The sequence below is a fragment of the Rhagoletis zephyria genome, unplaced genomic scaffold (genome assembly GCF_001687245.7).
Source record: "Rhagoletis zephyria isolate East Lansing unplaced genomic scaffold, Rhagoletis_zephyria_1.1 Rzeph_scaffold_00123, whole genome shotgun sequence".
Classification (NCBI taxonomy): domain Eukaryota; kingdom Metazoa; phylum Arthropoda; class Insecta; order Diptera; family Tephritidae; genus Rhagoletis; species Rhagoletis zephyria.
Window position 1 is genome coordinate 254,516 of NW_016157207.1, and position 24,483 is coordinate 278,998.

Consider the following 24,483-nt stretch of genomic DNA (forward strand, 5'->3'; position numbering starts at 1 on the left):
TTCCAAGTTGAGATATTTGCCTAAGAAAAATCAGTGAAAGCAGCGGCTGAGTGAGCACAGCCAATTTGCAATAATGGTAGCGGTTGCGATGACGGTAACCCCTGGTATACAGCAGTGCAACACAAGGTTAGACGAAATCTTCGCACGTAGGAGCGTAACATTTTTGCGGGTTCAAACACTTATCGGGATAGAGGTAAAGTTGGTAAAACCCATTCACTGGTAAATTTCCAAAATATCGTCCTGATTTAGTTATCTCATGATATGAGAGGCAATATTACTGTTCTTGTATATAAATATATCCATAGGTTTCGAGGAAACAGTTCTAATGATGGTGATGAAATAAACTTTGAAAACTTAAAAAGCATATCCCCTTCGATAAAAGGTTGGTCAACTTGGTACTTTATTTATTTATTTATTTAAGTATTTGTACAATATTAGTCAAAGAGGCAATCGATTCTTATGCACTACTAGACAAGTATGCTTAGAGTGTAGTTAAAGTAAGGAAATAAGAGGATACGAACTGTTGCAAAAGCTAGTATCGTATCAAGAAAGGAACATTATTTAGCTCTCAGGAAGTTAGAAGTTATTTGCTCAACTTTAGTTCTCATAAATTAAGATCCAATAGAATACGCTTACTGAACACGTAAGTAAAGAGCAATCAACTATTAAAATTTTAGAGGTTTAAGGATGAATGGCGGCCGCTGCAATAAATAAGTACACATATCCCTAAAAATATCGGACTTGGTTAACAGCAGGTGAAAGAATTAGAATATCGAGAAAAAATTTTGGACTTTGCATTACATTAAAAATGTATATAAATCGTAATTACTGGGTGCAAGATGGAGACTGAAAATCTTCGTTTCTAGAGCTATGTATTTGGCACAATGTGAACATTTTTTGTAAAATTGTTGAGTAACACAGTAAATTCTAGAACTAGGAAGCTTCTCAGACCGTTTCAATTTTTAAACCCACAGCTAGGGATCGCCATATAAAATCATGAAACAACTTTTGAAACCAATGGCTGCAGTTGAGTTTTCTAATCGATTTAATTATATTTTCGGTTACTTGGCTTTTAGAGCTTTTTGCTTACATTGCTAAGTTTTGCAAAGATGCATAAAAATTAAAAAATAAAATACATAATACCATTAACCTCAGGTTTGAAATTTATCCCACTTCGATCTTCAATTAAGATTCACACTAAACGTCAGCCGCTGTCCTTTCATAAATCAGCATGCCTCTCCATATAAATAAAACTTCAATAAATTTCTCAATCCAACCGCATAATCGATTTTATTTTACTCCCACAAAAATTTGTGCAAGAACTTTGTTGCTTTTAAAATGTCTCAAACATGAAATTGGCCAAATCTTATCGTTAATTTTATAAGGAAGCAACTTTTTTCATAAGGCATCATAATGGTTAACAATAAAGTTACAAAGCAAAGGTCAGCTGTAAGTCCCTTAATGACAGCTGTTCAGTAAATGCGCGCCAGCAAAGTAAACTATCTGTTGAATTTTAGAAACTAAAGCAACGCTCAAACGTAAGTTACTTAATTTAACGATATGGAAGCAAAGGTCATAGCTTTAAATTGTGATTAGATTTGCTTTTACCTGCTCAACGAAAAATTACCGTTGTCAATGAAGTTGTCCAGATTGTAGTTTAATGTGTATGTACGTACCCTTGCGGTCAGCTGATTAAGTTAAGTGACATTTTTACCAGTTTTGTCCGTTTTTATTTTATTTATTTAGTTTTTATTATTTTTTTATAAAAGCACATTCAAACTTTTTATACAAATTCAACAAAATTTATCAATTTCAATTCAAAAATTTTTAACTTTTTATTCAGCACTTTTAGAAAAATTTTATGTATGCAGTTTTATAACACATTAAATTTTAGCAGGATGAAGTAAGGTACCAAGCATTTTCTTCCATATAAAAGAAATTAGAATATGGAAGAAAATGCTCAACTCCGGCAGCTAAAAAGTTATAAAAAATCAACGCAATTTTTTAGCGTCATGAAACTTGCACTTTGTGCTACAAAAATTTATTGAATATCTAAAATGTTGAAAATTTTTGGGACGAATTATTAATTTTTGTTTAATTTTTATAACCTGGTCAATTATTAAAAATCAGCGCAATTTTTTAGCCTCTTGAAACTTGCACTTTGTGCTACCAAAATTTACTGCATATCTAAAATTTCTCGGACAATTCGGAATAAAATGTTGAAAATTTTTGGAACAAATTATTAAAGTTTGTTTAATTTTTATAACCTGTTCAAAATGTAACTTAACTTAATCAGCTGACCACAAGTGTGTGTATGTATGTACAGTATTGGACACATCTATAGCACCCCCCTTTCAAAGCGATATTGTTTGCCACTTATGTTTAGTTATTTGTTTTTAAGAATTTTCAATTAAAATACAGTTCATTCTCTAACAAAACCCATATAAACCCATGTTTTAAACTTTTTAAAAGACCGCAAAAAAGCGCAACAAACTGTCCCTTAAATTTCAAACTTTTTTCTCAGAAGCTCTAGAATTTTTTTGAGTACACAGTTTTATAGCGCATTCAATTTTAGTCCAATAATGTGCAAGTTTCAAGTCGCTAAAGATTACCGTTGATTTTTTAGAATTTTATTTGTCTCATTTGCTTCCATATAACGACTAAACACAATTTATTTTTATGTGGCAGAAACCCGCAACATCCTCGGCGAAAAAAAATCTAAAAAATCAACGGTAATTTTTAGCCACTTGAAACTTGCACATAATTAGACTAAAATCGAATGGGCTATAAAACTGTGTATTCAAAAAAATTCTACCGCTTCTGAGAAAAAAATTTGAAATTTGGGTGAAAATTTGTTGCACTTTTTTGCGCACTTTTAAAAAGTTTTAAACTTAAGTTTATGTGAGTTTTGTCAGAGAATGAACCATATTTTAATTGAAAATTCTTAAAAATAAATAAATAAACATGAGTGGCAAACAATATGACTTTGAAATGGGGGTGCTATTGTATTGGCCAATACTGTATATGCTATTTATTTATAAACACTCGACCAAAGCTCACGCATGGTTGAGTCAAGAAATGGGTTGCTATTCGCCAGCAGCAGCAGCACCAGCACCACCAGCAGCAACAAGTGAATCTATTTGCTCAGCTGGTTTAATAGATAAACGTTTGCTTGCAATTACGGAATTAGTGAAGCTGATGGTCACTGTCAGTTTAATGGCCGTTTCTTATTTTTCTAATTTTCTCAGTTGCTTGCAGACAACGTGGCACCTGCAGGCGCAGCAACTGGCGAACTTGGTCATTAGCCAAATTGGCTCTTTACATGTAATCAGTTGCAATCAAAAACATTTATCTTTCATGTTATATCAAATTGTAAGAGTTATAAAGTTTACTCACTGCGCTCAGGCAAATATAGCAGGGCGTGTATGAAAAAAAAACATTTTATTTGACTTTTTAATCAATAAGTGTCTATACTTCGATAAACTAAAAATTATACGTCATAAAACGACTATAAAATATAATCGAAAAGATATGGATAGTCAAATTTTGATGATTAAACTACAACTACTACATTTCTAGTGCTAAAATCTTAGCCTTTTTTTAAGTTTTCATTATTGTAGAGCAAAAACAACAAACCCCTTTCAAAAGCCTCATACATACAAATACACACTTTGTCAGCAAAATACCATAATTAAAAAATCTGTCTAATGTGTCATCTGCCGTCCCTCTGTTCATTGATATCAAGTGGCTAGATATTTTGAGCTTTACTCGCACAAAATGTAAAATTACCTTACAGCTTTTTATTGACATTTTTCTGTCTTTCTTACAGTTATTTTGGTAAGCTATCTATCGAGAGCCATCAGCACACTTGCGGAGACCACAGAAAAAGCGCTATGTGTTCCGTAATAAAAAGATAGAAGTATAAATGTATGAGCGCGAAGAATTTGAGGTGCTGGCCGACAGGAGGAACTTTCGAAAATACTATCAAAAGTTTAGTGAGTTACGAAATGTTTAAAGACTAGTTAGAGCGAAAAAGATTTATACTGACGGTGTCCAGAGCATGCTAAAGTTATGAAGGGAAGACTTCTTCATCCCACCGACTGGCACTGAAACCAGTAGAGAATACCAAACCAAGCGCTCAGTTGAGGAAAAAGTAGTCGAATAATAGCAAAATTTTGTTCCAAAAAAAAAAAAAAACAAAAAAGCAGCTGATTAAATAATTGCTGTGGCCTTTGCGCATTGTTAACGGTAATTACCGCTGATGATGCAACGACGAGTTGCATGAGCTTTTTAACAACGTTGAATCGAATTAAAATATGGTGGCTCTGTTGGCTTGGTTTTATGTTACGAACGGTCGTAAACCCTCCAGCGATGAAAGTATTCAAAGTGGGGGCCCGCTGGTGGTAACAGAGGAATAGGAATGCCTCCTCTGAGATGGAAAGGTCTGACGGAGATAACTGAAGTCATCTCATCATAATCTTTATACAGAGACCAAAAGTTGTCTCTCCGTTTCAAAATCAAAAAATTAAAATTCTAATAGAATTTCATTCGAGCACAGACATCGTGTCGGAAAGACCAGTTCTGTTAGGAGTGAATGCGTTAATTAAGAATACGAAATCTATATCGATTTTCAAAGGCGCTTCTCGAGTGGATTTTATGTGCGGATAGATAAAAACATAATTCCTCTTGCCTTGCAATTCCAAAATTATTATTTCCCTGCCTTACTTCTGGTATCGCACTATAAAAGCAATTTTAAAATTTTGTTGGAAAGAAATACGCAAAATATATTGGCAGTAATTAGAAAGGAAAAAGTTTGGAAAAGTTTAAGCAAAAAATTAAAATAATTTGACTCTTCCATGTAAAATTAGTTTCTGTTAATGAAATCGATGTTTACAGCCTTTGACCGAAGCAAACCTAAAAACAAAAATGTTATTACGTAATAAACATCCGATGAAAGGAGCGCCGCACCAATGCGTTGGAAAGTGATGGCGCCGGCTTCCGGCTTCGTGCCTTTCATTAACCGTTGAAATTTTGCACAGCATCAATAATTCAATCGCCTACGTTTGCGTTGGCAAAATAAGCGAGGCCCAGCAAAGCCATTCAGCAGACAAGTTCAAGCCCAAAACGGCAAGTTTGTTTGTATCTTAAATCTTCCACGTAGGCAATCAAGAAAGCCACTAAACTTAAATGAATTTGTTAAAGTTTTGCTTTCTTAGTGAGCGAAGACAATGGAGAAACAATACATTTGTTGCGGTGTTTATTGTGTATTTATCTTTATATTGTTTACCGTTACTTTTATTTTTCCTTTGCTTTGTTTAGTATTCAACTGTGTCGGCACGAATTTGAACTTCACACTCCCGCAACGGAAGACATTACTCAATCGAATTTGCAAGTGCGGCTGTATGTATGTATGTATACCCAATTGTTAGTTAATTCTCCCATTTCGGCTTAACTTTATATAGCGATAAATGTTTTCCTTTCTTTGTAGTTGCTGTTGCTGCTGCTGCTGCTGCTGCACGCTTTCCGTGTGCTTCTTCGCTTTTCATTTTAATTTCCATTTTCATTTTCATCGCATTACCTCATCTCGAGTGTGCTGAACTCGACTCGAAAATGAAAGTGAAAACATACAAATATTCGCAACAGTTGAAGCCAAAAACAAAAACTATTCGTTGTTCGCTCGTTGCGTGTTTTTGCCAATTTTTTTGTGCTTTCTGATTTTTATTTATTTTTTTTAAATTTTGCATAGTAGCCCGCATTTATGTTTATACATGCATTAACTGTCGATTGGATGCGATTTACTGTACTTTGATAAAATTTTATTTCGTTGGAAAATGTTGGAGCGCTCTTAGAGGTATTTGGTGGGTTCGTTTCATCTTTTTGTTGATTTTAAAGCCGCTTTAACAAATCGAAGAGAAGCTGCCCGTACGACGCCATGTCTACATTTGGAATTCCCGTAAAACTTATGTAGCTATTAAGAGTGACTTTGAGCACAAAAATTCAGGTCCGCTATAATTAAAGACCTCTTCGCGCTGATGCTGCAAAGCGTATTAAGAGAGCTGCAAATTTTCATTTGAATTTGTTTCAGCTCAAACCGACACAAATGGTCGTAGTTCTAACCAGGAAGAAGAAGTTTTAATTTAGACAAAATTTTTGAAATGCCAAGATTCTGGAAATTTCATTTGAATAGTAATGGCAAATGGGGGTAGATCCTTTCTTGGTACTGAATTGAAATGTGTGGCATCTGTTATCGACTCTCAGTTTTTCCTCACGTCTTGTCACCACACCTAAATTCACCAAACCTGAACTCACCACAACCAAACTCACCCCACCTCAGTTAAACTTAACACACCTAAATTCACCACACTTTTATTCACCACGTCTGAACTCATCTTACCCATTCTCACCGTACTTCGCCTTAACTCACCTCAGCTTAACTCACCGCACTTCAATTTGAGAAGGCCTATATATGCATTTTCAACACTATTTCAGGATCCTTGGGACTATTTCTAAATTTTCGAGACTTTTTCGGAATTTTCGTTATATTTATCGATCTTGTTATCGATATTTAGAAACTGGGGATTAACACCTGAAGCTTGTAATGTGGATGCACACCGCAATCATGCCTACGGCGGCCTAGTTTGTTGGCCACATTTAAGTAGACAATACAATGTCAATGATTACTGGGGCCAATATGATTCCCATTGATTTTTACCTAAACGAAATCGCAATGTACTCTGCCGTAAGAGTCACGGAGTCGGGGCTCTGGAAATGGAAGACATTTGGCAATAGCTTAATCTTAAGCCTTAGTCAGATTGTAAATAAAACTGCGGACCACATAGTTATCAAGCCATGATTTTGGTTTCAATGTATTTGTGCGGCTTCAATTCAGAAGAAGCTATCTATATCTACACTGAGGGGTCCAAGATGGACAACGATGTAGGAACAGCAGTTCGAGAAGCTTGGTGTTTATATGCCAATTGAATATTGAGTGGAAACTTGGGACGCATCATAGTAAATATATCAAGTAGTTACGTGTAATGTAGATGAATATTAAAATTTTGGCTATTTGGGCAGCAGTTGATCCTCTATCAAGATCCTCAGCTGAAAGCAGTGTCTCAACGGCATTCATTGCCATTTCAATGCTTCTTCCATGATTTTGGCCAATTAGAGTTAGTGTTAGTGACTTTATGTGAGCATCTATCGGTGCCTTTTTTCCTGCTGCAATTTCAAATTCAATGCGCACATTTATTGCCGCATTGTTTTCCATTGTAATTTATCTGCGTATATAATGCGTAAAGCATGACAATTGGTTTTTCCTGGCGCCGGCAGCGCGGCTTAAGGCGCAGAAACAATGGCAAAAAACCACCATAGAGGGAGCAATTCACTGATCACTTGAAAAATAATAGCATAGATGCGAAAGAGTCAAAAAAAAAAAAAATAGGTGGAAAATATGGCAGGCATATAGCAAGACAAAACGGCGGTGAGCGACGTGGAACAGTGGTGTGGAAAAATTTCAGTGTGGTTTTGGTAGCACGCCAGCAGCCAGCCAAAGTAAGTTCCAGCGCAACTCTGATGACACCACGAAAATTGAGCTTACTTGTGCGCGAATGGCGTGTAAGCAATGGAATGGAATGGCAGCAGAGTTGCGCAGGTTGCTCGGATTGCTCAAATGCCGTATGCGTCGATTATGTAAAATTCGGTAATGGCGAGCGGTGCGCTAAAATTTCAAAGACTTCAGTGAGCCGGCGTTAACCCTTTGTGAGTGTGATCTCAAAATGCGTAATCACTCAATTGCAGTGCATAAATCTGTTGCATTGCAATGCGATTGCGAGTAAATTGTGCGCAATTTTTGCTTTTGCTTTTGTGTTGGAAAATGCAGAGATTGTAAACACAACGAAAACAAAGAAAATGAAACATACATAAATGAAAGCGATTGTAATGTGAAGCAAAACAAAATGCCTGAAGCAATAAAACAGCTGAAACACACAGATAAATGGGCGAAAATGGTTAAGCGTAAAACAATAAATAACTTTGAAAAAGTTAAAAATCTTACATGGAGACTTTCACCTATTCAATTACAACAACAACAAGTGAAAAACAAAAGTACATTAAAGAGTAGTAAGTATGTATATAGTTTTTAAGGGACCCGCACGCTGTTACATCAAGTGCAGGCTAGCCCACAAGCACGCACACACCCACAGGTGTGCATAAACGGCAACTGACACCCACACCAGCCTCCACATTGCAGTTTACAGCAACTTTTATTGCCAGCTGCACAGCAAGCAATACGTAACATTTGTAATACATCTGTTCAGTTACATATCTAGTTATGTGTACTTTCTTATGTGCAGCGTGTGCTGCTGTAATTAAAACAAACAAAAGCACAGAAAAGTTAAGCATGAAGAAAGCAACAGATAAGCGCCAGCTAACAAAGCTCCGTCGGCCAAGAGGCATCGCCAAACGAAAGACTCAAGTAACAAACTCGTTTCCGGCGTCCTTCGCTCAAGGCCGTATAGGCCATATGTATGGCTATGTATGTACGCATGTACATATATGCATTCACACATACATATGTACATGTGTGTGTACAAATGTTACCACTTGTGATCGAAAACTTCAAACGCGCCACATTCACTTAAGGGGCCATAATGACTGCGCAATGAAATTGTGAAATTTGTGAAATGCGAGATTTGTTAGGTGAGTTGGATTTTCTACACATCTGCTTGTGTATGTCTGAACATACATACATACATATACTCATATGCATGCATTGGTATAAGAGTTTTTTTACACCAATTTGTCTTGCCAATGGAATTTACATTTGATGCTGTCGCCGATGGTTCGGTCAATAAAAGTGAGCTGTAATCTTAGGTAGTGGCGGCTTAACTAATGTATGAAATTTCATATGTCGGCTTTTTCGTAAAATATGTTAAAACGTGTGCATATGCATGAGATAAATAACTGAGAATATCGTAAATAATGTATCAACAAATTCCAGAAGTTCGTTAGCAGCACATTTTACTAACGAATGATAGCAAGAAATAATTAAAATTTTGAAAAAAAGGATACATTTCATTCAGTTTTAAATTTAAGAAAGACCAAAATATATTTTATGTTTGTAAAAGTTTTCGGTGAACGTCTCCGAAATTGACGTATTGACGTATTCATAAAGGTGGTTAAATCGATAAAGATCTATGCAGTGCTGGACTGGTAGCCAAAAGCTAAACAAATAAGCTTCGACTTCACTCTCGGAGAGATTATAGGCAATGAGCATATGACCACTAGAAAGAAAGGTTACTGACGAATCAAAGCTGCATGAAATGTAGTGAATTCAGGCGCCATCAGTGTCTCTTAAGAACATTCGTTGACTGTAAAATATATCCTTTATTATGCCCGTCAAGTCAATACTTCCTAATAGGGAATCACAAGGATCAGCGAAGGAACCCAATTCTGGTATACTGATGAATCCAAGCTTGATGAGTGCATTAAGGGTGACACACAGTTTGAAAAAAGAAATGGTTGTATGATAAAATTTAATATCTCAATGTCGAGAACAGATATCGAGGCAAATGTAACGCCACTTAATAGCTTAGAATTTGAGAATTCAATAAAAGTAGTATCCTTGGATAACGATAATACCATGACATTTCAATTAAAAAAAAAAAACAGGAAAAAAGTGGGAGCTGGTAGCTTAATGTCGCGGCTGACTTTATTGGAGGAGTTCGTGCTTGATTTTTTATTTAATTCTACATAGTCTGATTTCGAAAGGAGCGGTGAGCTCCTTGCCATTACCCAAAGAATTTGTTGGTGGTGAATTTCATCCCTTTAAACAACCACGCCCATATTAACTTACATACAATTATGGGAATGCTTATTCTGCGATTATTGACGTAAACAGCGGAGTAACCATCCCTGCCCTAAGAGCGTTTTACCAACTCATCGCCATCGGCTTTCAACAGCCCAGACGGGATACCTACCATATGCTCCAGAAATTTCGCTGCTTTTAAGCCACATTGTTTCTGTTTTCACGTCATATATTTCGCCATTCAAAAGCAATGAAAAGATATTTCAAGTGTACTTTGAAAGTCTGTACTAGATTTAGACACGAAAAATCAATATTCTCGCAAAACGAGAGGTTAGATAGAGTAAAATTGCGTGTTTGGGTTTTATTTCTGCGGCCAGGATATTTTTAAAAGCGCTTTTAAATTTCAGAGACATGATTAATAAAAAAAATATATTTACAAAATTCGGTGCAATGTAGAATTATAAAATACACATTTAAAATTTTTGCCGCAAATATCCATAAAAATGCCCAATATTTACGTTAGGTAAAGGGCCAATAAAGCGGCCACATCTGCGAATTCCATGCTTCTAACTTTATTAGTTAACGATAATAAATGAACTAAAATACCTATTCGTCCTTGTGAATAAAAGAAATATATTTTTGTTTTTAAATCTACAGAATTATTTCTTTCATTTAGTATCCATATTATTGTTCTGAATGTAAAAAAAATCCTGAGTAAACCATTAAACGATTTACTTTAATTTCAATGATATAAAAGAATTATTTTTCTTGAACGCATTTTGATATGCATAGTATATGTATGTACGTATTAAGTATTTATGCAATCGTGGTTAATTTTTTACAAAATAAATTATTTTCCATCGCTTTTAAGTTTAAATAACACTAATTTTCTGTGAATCGCAAAGGTCAACAACGTGAAATCATCAAACAGCTGTTGCGCAAATTGGCGTTGGAAAATTTACGATTTCTCAATCTAAAATGCTCTTGCAACTTGGCTGGTAAACTACTTTGAATGACGGCGACTAAAAAGTAAATTTTATGTGATTAAATTTAAGTGCCGCAAAAAATGGTGCAAAACTAAACTGGGTCAGAGTGTTCAAGAAGCAAATGAAATCGGCCTAACTTGAAAGATAAAAAGTTAAATGCACTTAATTGATAAAGCCAGCGCAAATATCTATTTTTCACACAGCATTGCAGAATCAATATAGGTATGTGCATTCATATATACATACACATATATATGTATACATTAAAGCACCAAAGTGGTACACAAAGTTTACGTAAATAAAGAGCGTGCATTGTACGTTGAACTCAAACACTTTCGACCACAATTTTGTTCGGTTTAAAAACGACAAGAAAAAAATAAAACGAAAAAAATTGTAAAACACGATTGCGGTAATTGGTGTCATGCCATTGGCATATTTATACGTATAAAGCAAACAAATGCGCTAACAAATGAATACAAATTTAATGTGAACAAATATATTTTGTGCATCTTAAATACAAACATATGAGTATGCACATATATATCATTTCTGTGCACGCTTTTTTATTTGATTATATTTGTTTGCATTAATTACGCTCGTCGCTGCCGAACCCAATTTTGACGCAACGAATTGACAGCATTATTGGGTAAGGTTATGGATGGACGGCGGGTATTAGCGACTTTTCGACGGTTGCCGGTTTTTCTGAATTTATAATAGTTTGATTGCGTACTGAAATTTATTCTCCCGCCACGGTGTTGATGTACAAGAGAAAGAGAGAGAGAGGAGATGAGAGGTAGACTTTACAATATACATATTTATAATAAAAACTTCACAATTTTTGGGTACCTTCATTGGCAACACTGGCAGCCTGACTTTACTACCGACTGTTTGATTTTCGTATGAAATTAAAATTCAATTCACACCTAAGCGCCAATTCAAGCGCTGCTGGCTTTAGTTCATTTGTACGAATTGTGCAAAACAATATTATAGTAGTTTGCGTGTGAGTATTATGTACATATATATGTATGTATGTATATACATATGTGCTACTATGCGTGTGTAAAAATAAAGCAGATCCACGTACGTATGTATGATAATGAAATACTGTGGCTATTTTTAACAAAATTTATATTAAAAAGTAAAAAAAAAACTGAAAGAACTTGTCTATATTTTACAAAAAATATTTTCAGCGCGTCATGTTTTTCGATTTTTCGAGGCTAGGGGAATCCTCAAAATAGATGTATATTATTCTAAATTTTTACATAAAATTCGTAATGCTAGTCATCTTTATTTTAATCACAACTCTCTAATATTTTGTAATTAAATTTCGGACATTGAGAATAAAAATAAATATAAAAAACCTAATGGCTTCAAAATACCAACGAACAATATGAAAAGGGTCACAGAGAATAATCGCTAATAATCAATATTTTAATTTTTAGATCATTTCAAAATCGTAATTTTTTTATTTGAATTTTTTTTCGATATTCGCATTTTATCAACTAAATTCGGATATTAATTTTTTGGTCAAATTCAATCAAGAAAAATTTGTAATAATCATAAAATAATCGTTATTTTTGATTTAAATTTTTTCGATCATTTCTAACCTTTATAATGGAGACTGTGCTTTTGTAACCGATTTAAATGTTTTATGATCTAAATTATTAAATACGAAAATAACAGGTATCGGAAAAATAAAGATCCAAAAGTAACAATTATTCTTGGTCAAAATATTAAAATCATAAATTACTGTTAAATTTGATCGAAAAAGATATAAATCCAAACGTTATGGTCCCTGCATTAAAATCATAACTTGTATGAATATAAAACTAAACTAAATAACTGAATCTAAAAAGGTAGGTGTTTTAACCAGTGCGGAGTCGAAGGATCTTTTCACCGGAGCGTCGTCATACAGTTCGTCATTCCACCTTCTCCGATACCCGTGGTCCACGAAAATAGGGCCGTATATTTTGCGTAGAATAGTTCTCTCGAAAGACCCCAAAGCCTTCTTATCTTTGTTCGACATCGTACAAGTTTCTGCGCCATATAAAAGGACGGGCGTGGTGAGAGATTTTTAGAGCGTGATTTTCATTCGCCGAGAGAGGGCCCTGCTTTTCAATTGCCTACCGTTCCCAAAGTAGCACCTTTTGGCAAGAGCTATTCTTCACTTGATCTCCAGGCTGACGTTGTTGGTGGTGTTTATGCGGGGGGTAGACAAAGTCCTTCACTACTTCAAAGCTATATCTGCCAACAGTGGCATGTGTCCCGAAACGCGTGGACTCTTTATATGTTGCCAGGAGGTACTTTGCCTTGCCCTCGTTTACCGCTAGACCAACCTCTTTAGCTTCTTTTTCTAAACTGAAAAATGCTGCGGTTGTTTCAGATCTACGATATCGATATCATCTGCATACGCCAGCAGCATCGTTCTTTTGGCATATATGGTGCCGCTACAATTCAGATTGGCAGCTTGGCAGCCATACATACAGTGGTCAAAAAGTTATAGCCAAACCACTTTTTGCCAAGTTTTAACGTATTATTTTTGTTGTTATTGAACTTTTGTAATTTTTTTTTATAAGTATATAGTTTATTCTTTAACAAAACTCGTGTAAATCCAAGTTTCCTAATTTATGCAATATTGAAGAAAGAATTCAACAAACTCTCGTTCAAATTTCGAACATTTTAAAAATTCTAAAAAATCAACCAAAATTTTTAGCCATTTGAAACTTGTACTTTATTCTACTAGCATTCATTGGGCTACAAAACTGCATACTCAGAATTTAATTAAAAACATCGAAATTTTAACGAAAATTTGTTGATTTTTTTTTAAATTGCATACATTTTTAAGGTACATTGGTACACATTTATGTTGGTAAAAAAGGGAAAATTTTTTTTTGTAGTCAAATTTCAACAAATTAGTTTTCGCGATGGGGATAAAGAAAAATTCTTTGGGTTTTCACACCAAATTTTGGCAAATACCCAATCGTGTGACACTGCCTTTAAACTTGTATTTGATGTTTTTAAAGAATGAACCATAAAAAAAACTAACCAAAATTAAGTAAAAGCAAAAATAATATTTTAAAACTTGTGAAAATTTGGAGCGGCTACAATTTTTCGACTACTGTACATAAGTTTACAATTGGTAACTCGGCCGTGCTATCATAGTAGCACAATGCCACTAAGCGCATTTTAAAATTTTCAAAGAATAGCCTCATGCGATTATCGATTATATTTTTTGTTGCTTGTTTGAAATATTTTATTTTTATCAGAATTTTTCTTTTAATCAAAATATGTTGAAATAAGTGAAACTAAACAAATTTTGCCATTTATGTATAGGATACGTATAACAGATCATTTTCGCTTAGATCTTCGACTTTTTAAATTTTCTGCACTTTCTTTCATCCATCACACACTGTGCTGGGCGATAATTCCACGCTTTAATGCAATGCGGTAGCAAAGCGACGACGTTCGAGCGATTGACTAACCATCTTCTTCTTATCGCCTTTCGCGCTTTGCATGCAAATCAAAAATCAAACAAACGCCACGCCAACAAAAAAGCTTGGCATTCAACAACAAAAACTACAATTATAATAACAACAGCAACAACAATTATGCAGCGCACTCGAATTCATGTCGATTATGCAAGTGTAAGTATTTGAAATGCAATCAACTACTCATTGTGTTTGTAGTTGTTATTGTTAGTGTTGGCGTTGTTTGTCTGCTTTAACCCAATTTTGAAGCGCTTTGCGGTATCTTCATTTGCGCCAGTGTTTACTTTTATTTAGCATTTCGTATTTTATATTTTTCAACAGCATTAGATAATAAAAATCGCGCAATAACGCGATGAAAATAATAATAAAAATAATCATGGTAATATTTTAATACTAACACATACATACACATAATAGCCCGCTATTAGTTTAAAAACAAAGAAATATTTAACTCCCATGACGGCACCCTTTTGTGGGAATTTGTGGGAAAACAAACGACTTAAGCGACAAACCCGTTGATAGGAAAATTATGAATTTGCTAATCTAACTTTTTTTTTGGCTATACAAGCAGTTTAACTTAAACTTAAATAGCTCATTTGTGCATTTTTTGTATGTATGTAGCAACAAATTGCTTTTGCCAGTTCTCAGACACAAGTAACAGTTTGCAGTTAAAAAAAAAAATCGGGCGGGTTCAAATTTCATTGCAATCATTAGTTGCATAGTATATTGCATGGATGTTTATGTAACCGCTGAAATAAAACACCAATTGAGACTAATTTGTGTAATTTGTGTAATACCGTTAGTTTGCGGTTAAAGCTAAGCGAAGGTAACTCCCATATCTTATGGTATATTTGCAATTGAACGTCACACACATACAATAATCTCATTGCTATTTTTTTTTTTTGGTTCATTGCATCTACATATACGTGCTCAAATATACCCAACTGAAGGCAAAACTAACTTTTATTGATCCAAATCATTTGCTATTTTCACGGTCAAAGAGCTTAAATATTTGTAATTTCACAATAAATTTCTAAAGTAACAATCACTCTTCACGCTATTTGGTTATGGCAATGAATTATATATCTGTAAATGTATGTAAATTTTATTTAAAGTGCATATTAAACTTTAAAATGGTTGCTTTTGTATAACGGGTTTTAATATAGGCTTTTCACATAAAAAATGGGTGCAAATTTAAATAAATAAATAAGTTTAGTTTATGAAGATGGTTTCAAAATAACTTTTCTTAATATTTGGCATGACATTTTTCTTGCGATTTTGTTAGGGGCACACAATGCATTTAAATGCTGTAATCAGTCACTTGGTGGGTTGGGTCAAAGAAAATAGTCTCCAAGTTACAAGAAATAAACAATCAAAACACGTTACCTATCGTCGATTTGATTTTCGTGAACTCTTCTGAAAGGCGTTCGAGCAGGGCTCTTCTTGCGCTAAATGTCAGATGTTATTCTGCTCTGCACTGTGCTATACCAATTCTTGCGAACAAATACGTATGCATTACAATGCCAAAATTGTATTTTACAGCTGTCGTTTTTAGTAAGTTCTATGTATAAAATAATTTTAAATTACCAACTGAACTACAAGGTAAAATACTAAAAAATATCAGGTCCTTCGAGAGGCGGGTCAAGGTGTTTAGACGGAGCAGAGTGTTAGCGGCCCAGCAAATCAATAGATTTAAAAAAAGAATAAACATTTGAAAAATACCAATGTGATATGTCGTGGAATATAATGATTAAATTAAAAGACGGAAATTATGCTGTCCTTCAGGATGAAAAATTTGTGATTCTTGAAAAGAGAAATCACATTTGCGTTATTTAGTTAAAGAAGAAACAAAAAAATGATTTCAAAACTGTGGCAACTATGGAGCGCTATCATAAACATAAACCACGAATTTTTTTATGTTCCAAACTCTTTGGTTAGCTAGAGTTGATTGTGTAAAATATTTCTTATCTTACTGATCATAAGAAATCACTTTAAGATATTGAAATATTGATCATATTTTAATTCTATTAAAACGTACTTTTAATCGTTTGAATATATTTTGTTGGCTAAATGGCTCCGAGCTCCGAGCCCAATTAAATATAATTAACCCTAATGTACATAGATTTGCAATACACATGGGATTTATATACATTAGGGCGGGTAAATTTTTTTTGACTATGCGCGTATAGCATTAGCGGATTCTACTTGTAATTCGACGCAAATTTGCCGAAGAAACCATCGATCTAAAATCAATTAGGAATTTTTCATATTGCGGAAATATGCTTAGAAGAAAATGTGGAAATTTTTACTGTTGTGCCCGCTGGTGGAAGTTTTAAGAAAAAGAGAAGTGCAGAAATGGATTCCTCATACCAAAAAACCCCTATAGCATTTTTTTGTACAAAACTTATGCAATTCTTAACAGTACTTCAGCAAAGTGCTAAGAAACCTATTTTCACAATACTGGCCCTAAGCCGCACAGTTAGGTTGTTTGTTAAGCAAATTAGATTTAACTACACGTATTTAATGCTCTTTCGCTTAATCTATTTCTCTTTTTCGTTTCGATGTCAGTAGCCATTGAACTATTTACTGCCTCTTTGTTAACGACTACCGCCCGAACGTTTGCCAATTGCAAATTTTACTATTTGCATTATCAAAGAATACAATCGCTCAAAATACTTTTCAGAATATATAATAAGTAATGACTGGAAATTTTTTCAATCTTTTCAAAATACACAACTCCTCGAGTTACCCACACGTTTTTCTAACTTATATCACTTTAGTTTTCCCAATTACTTTCTGTATAACTCACAAACTTGCTATTACAATTCATTTCAAGTGAATGAAATTCCGCTGGTAGGGTTCATATGAACGGCATTAATTTACCACAGAGAGCAGCTCCTTCCTACTTATCAATTACTAAATTTTCTTGCTTGGTATGGTTTGCGAAAAATCCCGTTTTTCGACAGAAAATCCCGTTCGCCCTTTTTAGTCATAAAATCCCGAAAAAGGGCGAAATCCCGCAAACTGGCATCACTGACTCAGAAAGATTCCGGAGATTTACTTAAAAATATTTTTTAACTCAAAAAGCCCGGCCATGAAGTTTTTCCTTCATTCGTGGCATGGTGATCGGTACTAAAGTATAAGCTTAGGAAGGTATCGGGAAACCAGTAAAAGTAAAGTTAGATGAAGTTCTAGTGAAATCAAAAACTCAGGGCGTAATGCTCCTAATTTGATAAACTAGTAAGACTTAGACATTTCGCAGACTTTTTGTTTACCTTTTACCAAAAGATGGAAAAAAAATCCTTTGTAATTTATTGAAAAATATCGAAGGTAAGGTCTTCCTTGCCCATTGATAAAAATTTGCTCGGACATAGTTTTCCACGTTTTCCGATAAACGAATTATTTTGAGTTGTGTCGCCGTTGAAGTGGATGTGCGATATACTGAATTTTCTTTTTCCCTGTTCGGTTTCTTCTCTATTTAACATTTGTGTCATAATATCTACTGCATTTCTGTTTCCACTACTATGGATTCGATCACTAAATCTTCGTCAAATCCAATTGAGCCCCATAAAAGTCAATTTTTATTTAACAGACGTGCTATTTGCTAAAAATACACACACAACTTATTGGGTCCAAGGTGAACGTCGAGCTTATGCAAAAATTTCACTGCTTACGCAATGAATTCAAAACAAACGAAAAATTTAAATGCAAAACATAAGAAAGAGGTCATGCAAGCCTACAAATGTTGCCAGATGTCATCTTCACATCCATGAAATCAATACAAAATGGAGAAGGCGGTAAAAATGAAAAAAAAGAAAACTACCAAAAAGCACTCAACATAAAATGTTGTGCTGAAAAACAAAATGCGTTAACATAAAGTGGAGTGAAGTAGCAAAATAACACTACATACCAAAAGTAGTGACGTAAAGCGTCGAGAGGATACCCCGGATGTGCAGAGCGTGTCATGATGCCAAACAAAAATTTCCCTTTACTTAGGTGTTTTTATTTTTAGTCACATCTTTCATGTCTTCTTCGTAAGAAATGTTTGCTGGCGCTGGTGTTAAAGCAGAAAAACAGTTTTTTTTTTTTAATTTTTAATAGGTTGAGTTGTTTTTGGGCCAACAAGTCTGCTTGCAGGATGAGCAACAAAGCAATTTAAAATTTTTTTGTAATTTACAAATTTTTTTCGCGCTCAGCTTATTTATATTATTGCGCGTGGTAGCGCTCCAATTATGCTTCACGCATTTCCGCGTTTGCACTTGACTTATTGGCCCTTTTACGTAGCGAACCAGTGCGCTTTTAAGCAATTTTGTCATTTTTTTTTTTTAAAGAGGAAATCCAGTTTGAATGCTCAACTACTGCCTCAATTTTTCCCGTTTTTTTTTCTCGGCACGCATACGGGTTTTTAATGGGATGCGTAATAGGGCTTTTATAAAAATTATGCAATGCAACTTTGCTGAAGCTTCGAGGGACAAATGAAATGCCAAAAATGCGCTTATTTGAGGTGTTTGTGATTGCATGAGCGGGTGAATATTTGCTTGCGCTTTTGGGAAGTCGCCTCTAGATACATATTATGTCTGTTTGTTTGCATTTTTAGTTCACATTGGCTATTTATGCAGATATGTGCAATATGACATCACTCATTCATTTGTGTGCCATATTTGTTGTTTGTTTTTTTTGTGAAGTTTCTTCAGCCATTTACGCACGCGCAACGCATCTGTGTATACTTACATATTTTTTGCTTTTATTCCAGCATTAATTATCTTCATTTAGTATATTATTTGTGCTTTGTTTGTGCCCTCCTTATTTTGCAGTTTTTTTGGGCCACAACTAAATGCATAATTTTTAGTCATTTTAATTTAGTTCAGCAGTCGTTTAGGTGCAGCTAATCATTAAGGTGTTACCCATGTGGATCATTTATCATCTTCAACGGACTAGGTTATGACGAAACTTTAAATGGATTATAGTAACCTGAACTACGTACAGCGAAAAAAAGAGAAGCATGGAAGAGTTGAATGCGGATGCGCTATGAAGTATCATGCTTTTAAGATTTACGTAAGTTTTTTTTTGTGGATTCTCTACCAAATAAAAAATCTTAATGATTACAGATTTCGTTATTAAAGTTTTGAAATACCAGTTAGTTGGAGATCGATATAACCTCAAGTCCATGCTACGGCATAAACTTAGATATTTGGAGAGCAATAAAGCAAAATTATGTACTGGCTTTTTCGTGGAATTCGGAGTCAAGCATCTATATTTTTTTTGGAGAGACAGTTGAGAATCAGGTACCAATAAAATATCGATGCCTGTTCATTATATGTATCATGCTGCGGTATACTGAAGCCTATATCTTAAGCTACACCTCTTACAATACAATCAATTTTATGCGTTAATTTTTGAGTGATGCGCGTAAAAACATACGGAAAAACATACAGGCTCTAATACATACCACCCCCTCCCCCCGCATATGACATTTTCCTTAATGTCTATACTAGAATTTACAGACATCGGCCTGTTATAATTTTAATTTATAAATAGAAAAGAAAGCCCTTTGCTTGAACTTGAACTGAGAAATCTTAGCAATAATAACATTTTTTTAATGAAACCATTTGAATATAAACCTGAGACGACAGATTCTGAAATAAAAGGATAGAGTAAAACTTGCCATACTATTTTTGCTTGCATTGTTTGTATCAAGGCACATTGAACAGGTAGTATCAATAGAACAGCTGAACTGATTTTTTTTATAATTATTTGGTATCGAAAATGTCAAATATTTTTGATTTATTCTTACAAAATTCTAAATTGTTAAAATCTATTTGCACGTGAAACCTTTTTCCATACTAAACAAGCGATTGACTAGCAGCTATTGGAAGGTTCGCCCAACTCAGCAGCCCAACCGCTGATTACTGGGCATTGCAAAGGATGGATCAAATCTACTAAGAAAAAAGTTGCAACCATGATACAAAAAAGAAGGTAGTTTCAATAAACAACTTTTTGATTAACCCTCTAGTAGGCCAATTTTTTATGAGTTGAAAAATTCAAGAATGGGTGATTTTAGCTCGAGAAATCCAAAATGATGTCCATTTCGATCTGTGACAGTAACTTTTTCCTACAGGGGAGAAAAACCAAGACCGTCTGGAGACGAGCTCGCTGATATACTTTGACGTGTTTTCAGCTTTTTCTTACACAATGGTGACCTACGAACCGGCAATCCCGTCTGCAGACGGTCAAAAATGCAAACTGGGGTTTTATATGTTGGCAATCCGGTCTGTAGACGGTCTGTGTTCGAAAGCAATTTTCTCCATTTCGAATATAATTATAAAACTTATATCAAAATACGGTGCTTTTATCTACGAAATCCACCTAATTTTTTTAAATCAAAAAATTTTTCAAAAGAAAAAATTTCTTTAATTACGAAGTTACTAAATAGAAAGAAAAAATTAATTTTAACCGTGCCTTCACAATCCGTAATTCAACTGCCGGTTAAAATAAAACGGATTGACATAACGGATTCAAATTTATTTCGCCGTAAGGGTACGATTTTTGTCTAAAGATCGTGCCTTACGAACATAGAAAAATATTATTATAGGTGCACTAAAAATGTGTTTAGTTAACGACCGTCTGGAGGCGGTTCAGCCTACTAGAGTGTTAAAAAGCAGATTTTTGACAATTGCTCAATTTTGAAAAATTCGAAGCGGCGTTACCCAGTTGTAAGTTTTTTGGTGTGGGAGACTTTATATCCCAAATTTGGGATTATAAAGAATATAGTTGTATTAACATATACCTTTTAAAAATAATCAATATCTTATCTTAACAACGTTTAAATTTTATATTAAATTCGATAACAACTTGCCAAATCATTATTTTAATATTAATACAATTTTAGTGAACATATTTTAAAATCTTTTTAGTGTCCTCATGTCATCTTATTATTTCACAATGTAGTTTTCTATATCGGATACGATGATTCTGATGTAATTCAGACACTGAAATTACACATTTCGATGTGTTATTTAATACATATTGTTAGAGCTCTGACTTTTATGCAACAATGAATATGCAAAATATATGCCAAAAGTGTGCAAGAATTATGCAAAGTATATTATTATTATTATTATTATTATTATTATTATTATTATATGGTATTGTCTTTGTCCATTTAACAGAAAACGGAATTTACTTTAGGACCCATTGGCCGTAAAATTTTTCATGCAACACATATTGTTTTCACATGAAATTTTGACACACCCAAAATTGAAGTATAAAATAAATCAGGGACATAACAGTTATAAGTTTTATAGCAAAAACGTTGCTCCATAACAATTATTAGAAGAGAAATATTTTTTATTTCGTCGATAAGAGTTATAACCCAACGTTTATTTTTTACTTTTTAATATTTTTATTGAGCTTTGTACCACGATTGTTTATTAGGAAAAATTGAAAAGCAACAAAGTCTAAGCGGTAGAAGTTATAGCACTATTTCGGAGATCACCACATCTCCTCATCAGACTTCTTTTTTCTAGACTTCAGCAGGAATCGAACCTTTATTTATTTTTTACGTTGCCTGATAACTGTTATGCAGGAGAAATATTTTTTCCATTGCAGATAAGAGTTATTTCCAAACGTTTATTTTTTACGTTGCTGGATAAGAGTTATTGTACAACGTTTATTTTTAATGTTGTCTGATAAACGTTGTAAGATTAGGATATTGATGAAGATGGAGGTGGAGAATAAGATAAAGGTGATGAACGAAAAGTGAGAGAGTGAAATAACTATTATCAGATAACGTAAAAATAAACGTCGGGCAATAGCTGTTATCAAGCAACGTAAAAAATATTTCTCATCTATTAACTGTTATGAAGCAACGTTTTCGTTAAATTTCAGAATTGAGGCAAAGTTTTCAATTTGTAAATTCGAGATAAAAGTTGAAAGTTCTGAAAGAAATAAAAGAAATGTTTGCTGGCCATGGGATTCGAATCTTCGACCTCGCGACTCGCCTAATCTGCAATATTACCGTCTATTAGGGAAAAATTTTTATCAGATCAACGTCGGCATTAATCTGGGTTAACATTGCCGTTTGTCTATGCTATAAATTGAGTCTAAATACATTGATTAAGTGCTAAGCCTGGACAAACTAATCAAAGCTAAAAAAATGATAAATAGATATGGTCTATGAGGGCCTATAGTGGAGTGATGAGAGCTTATATGCAATACTACTTTACATCTTAGCTATCATGACATCGTTTAGATCTTATTGACGCTGCAACATTAACGCATACTATTGAATGAATTTTGCTCCACTTTATACGTCATTTGGGCTCATTAACTCCAAAAAGTTAAGTAATCAATGAAGCTTTATGCTGAATTTTACCAATACTATGCGATTAAATGCACTGATATTCCAGAAAATAAAAGTTTACATAACGAATTGGTATTTTTCTTATCTAACTCATAGCGCAAAGTCTCAGTCACTCACCTTTTTACTAACGAACATAAGTACGAAAGTATATATATCGATAGCAGCAGGTGGCGGTTGAAGTAAAAGTATGTATGTATGTATGTACAATAATATACAGCTTGTTATTCCAAACGATATCCGCAATTTACACTTTAAACACCATAATAAATCTGCACAACGTTTACATAAATGGTTTCTGCAACACTTTTCTCAACTTTCTTCAGACACTTTTTGCAATTTACCTAAACACTGGAATTGAAAGGAAAGAAAATCATGTAAAAATGAATGTAAATCATTCGCACTACATTACAATTGAATTTCTGATTTCCGAATTTCGTACGTGATTGCACCGTTTTCAACCGATATATGTACATTCATATGTGTGTGTGTATGTGTTTGGCATTAAGAAAAGTAAAACACAAACGGAGAAAAATGAAGGTATTGTTAACAAATCGGAATTTTTTCGAGTAAAATTTATGAAACTCTTAAATATAAAAACCAACAGTACTGGCTGAGTTGGCTGTTCGCTTGGTGAGTTACTTCGTGGGTTGGTTGGTGGTATATTGGTTGTTTTTTTCGTTGACTTGAGTAGTGGCAAAAAATTGCACGCATACAAACGCAACCGAATTGAAATCAAATCAAATCACTTTCACTGCAGAAAAAATAAATAAACAAACGGAAAGGCAAAAAAATCAACGACAGCAATAGCGACAATACGAAATTGAGGCAGTTGAAACTGTTTTTTTTTCAGTGTTTTAATGCAGCAAAGCGGTAAGTGTTATTGTAGCAGCTGTGGTGAGGGCGGTTGTGAAGGCGTTGTTGTTGGCGTGCGCGCGTGTGTAAAAATTCACAATGTAATTTTGGGAATCGCTAAAAATTTTAAGTTCAATTACAAGCACAAATTTAACACATGCACTAAAATTTCAGTTTAATTTTTTTGTTTGCAAAATTCTGGCACTCATCACTTTGCTTACTTTAGAGCTTAAAGTGAAAAAGTTTGCTATATCCGTTGTTAGCTTTACCATTTAGTGTATTAATTCATTTATTAAAATTCAAGTTTTGTAAACATTTCCAAATTCTTTTAGTTTTATCCTTTTTTCGTCCTTTATACACTTCAGTTAACACTCATTAAATTTACATTTCATTGTAAATTTCCATGCACATATAGTATCCATTTATTACCGCTAAGCTGAAGCAGAGATGCACGCGCGCGTACTCCACGAGTGTAAAGACGTTAATAAAATCGAATGCCGCTTGAGCTAACGGTAAAAAACCAAAATACTGTAGCGCTCAACTGACAATTCAGTTGCGCTAGCGCAGTCGCTGTCTCCGACGACGTTGACGGCGAATACGAAATGCAGCGGTACACAATGTTGCCAAATCGACGTTTTTGCCGCGCGCGCTAGCTGCCGTAAAACGAGTGAAACACTCGAAATACCCAGTAGCGAGTAATATTTAGGAGAGACCAAAATCGTTCGAAACGCGTGACGCGTGAAAATCCCACTGATACGTAAATTGTGGACGACCTTCTTGAGTCGAAATCTCAAAGAAGTCTGAATTCGAACACAGCTGAATGGCAGCAGGCAAGCGCTTGTGATGGCTAACAGATAGCTACGCTGTACCAAAACGTGCGCTTTGTAGTTTTGCAGCAAAACTCAGCGGCGAACTTGTCGCTCAAGCAAGTTCGCTGCTTAAGTTTTTGGTTTTTGTTTTGATGTGCTTCGTTCGCGAAGTGTTTGCCGC

General features: G+C 34.3%; 1 protein-coding gene across 5 annotated transcripts in view; it reads right to left on the minus strand.

Moving 5' to 3' along the window:
* Positions 1-24,275, minus strand: part of LOC108379511 (uncharacterized) — a 39,169-nt gene extending 14,894 nt beyond the window's left edge. The window contains exons 1-2 of one of the 5 annotated variants that reach the window (XM_017635898.1): positions 23,923-24,275; positions 22,759-22,989 (exon numbers count right to left, since the gene is read on the minus strand). The gene's annotated coding sequence lies outside the window, so the exon portion shown is untranslated. Of the gene's footprint in view, positions 1-22,758; positions 22,990-23,050; positions 23,077-23,243; positions 23,438-23,878 lie in introns of those variants that run through there. The other 4 variants (XM_017635869.1, XM_017635883.1, XM_017635876.1 and 1 more) reach the window with 4 other exon arrangements.
* Between the last annotated feature and the right edge of the window lie 208 nt (positions 24,276-24,483).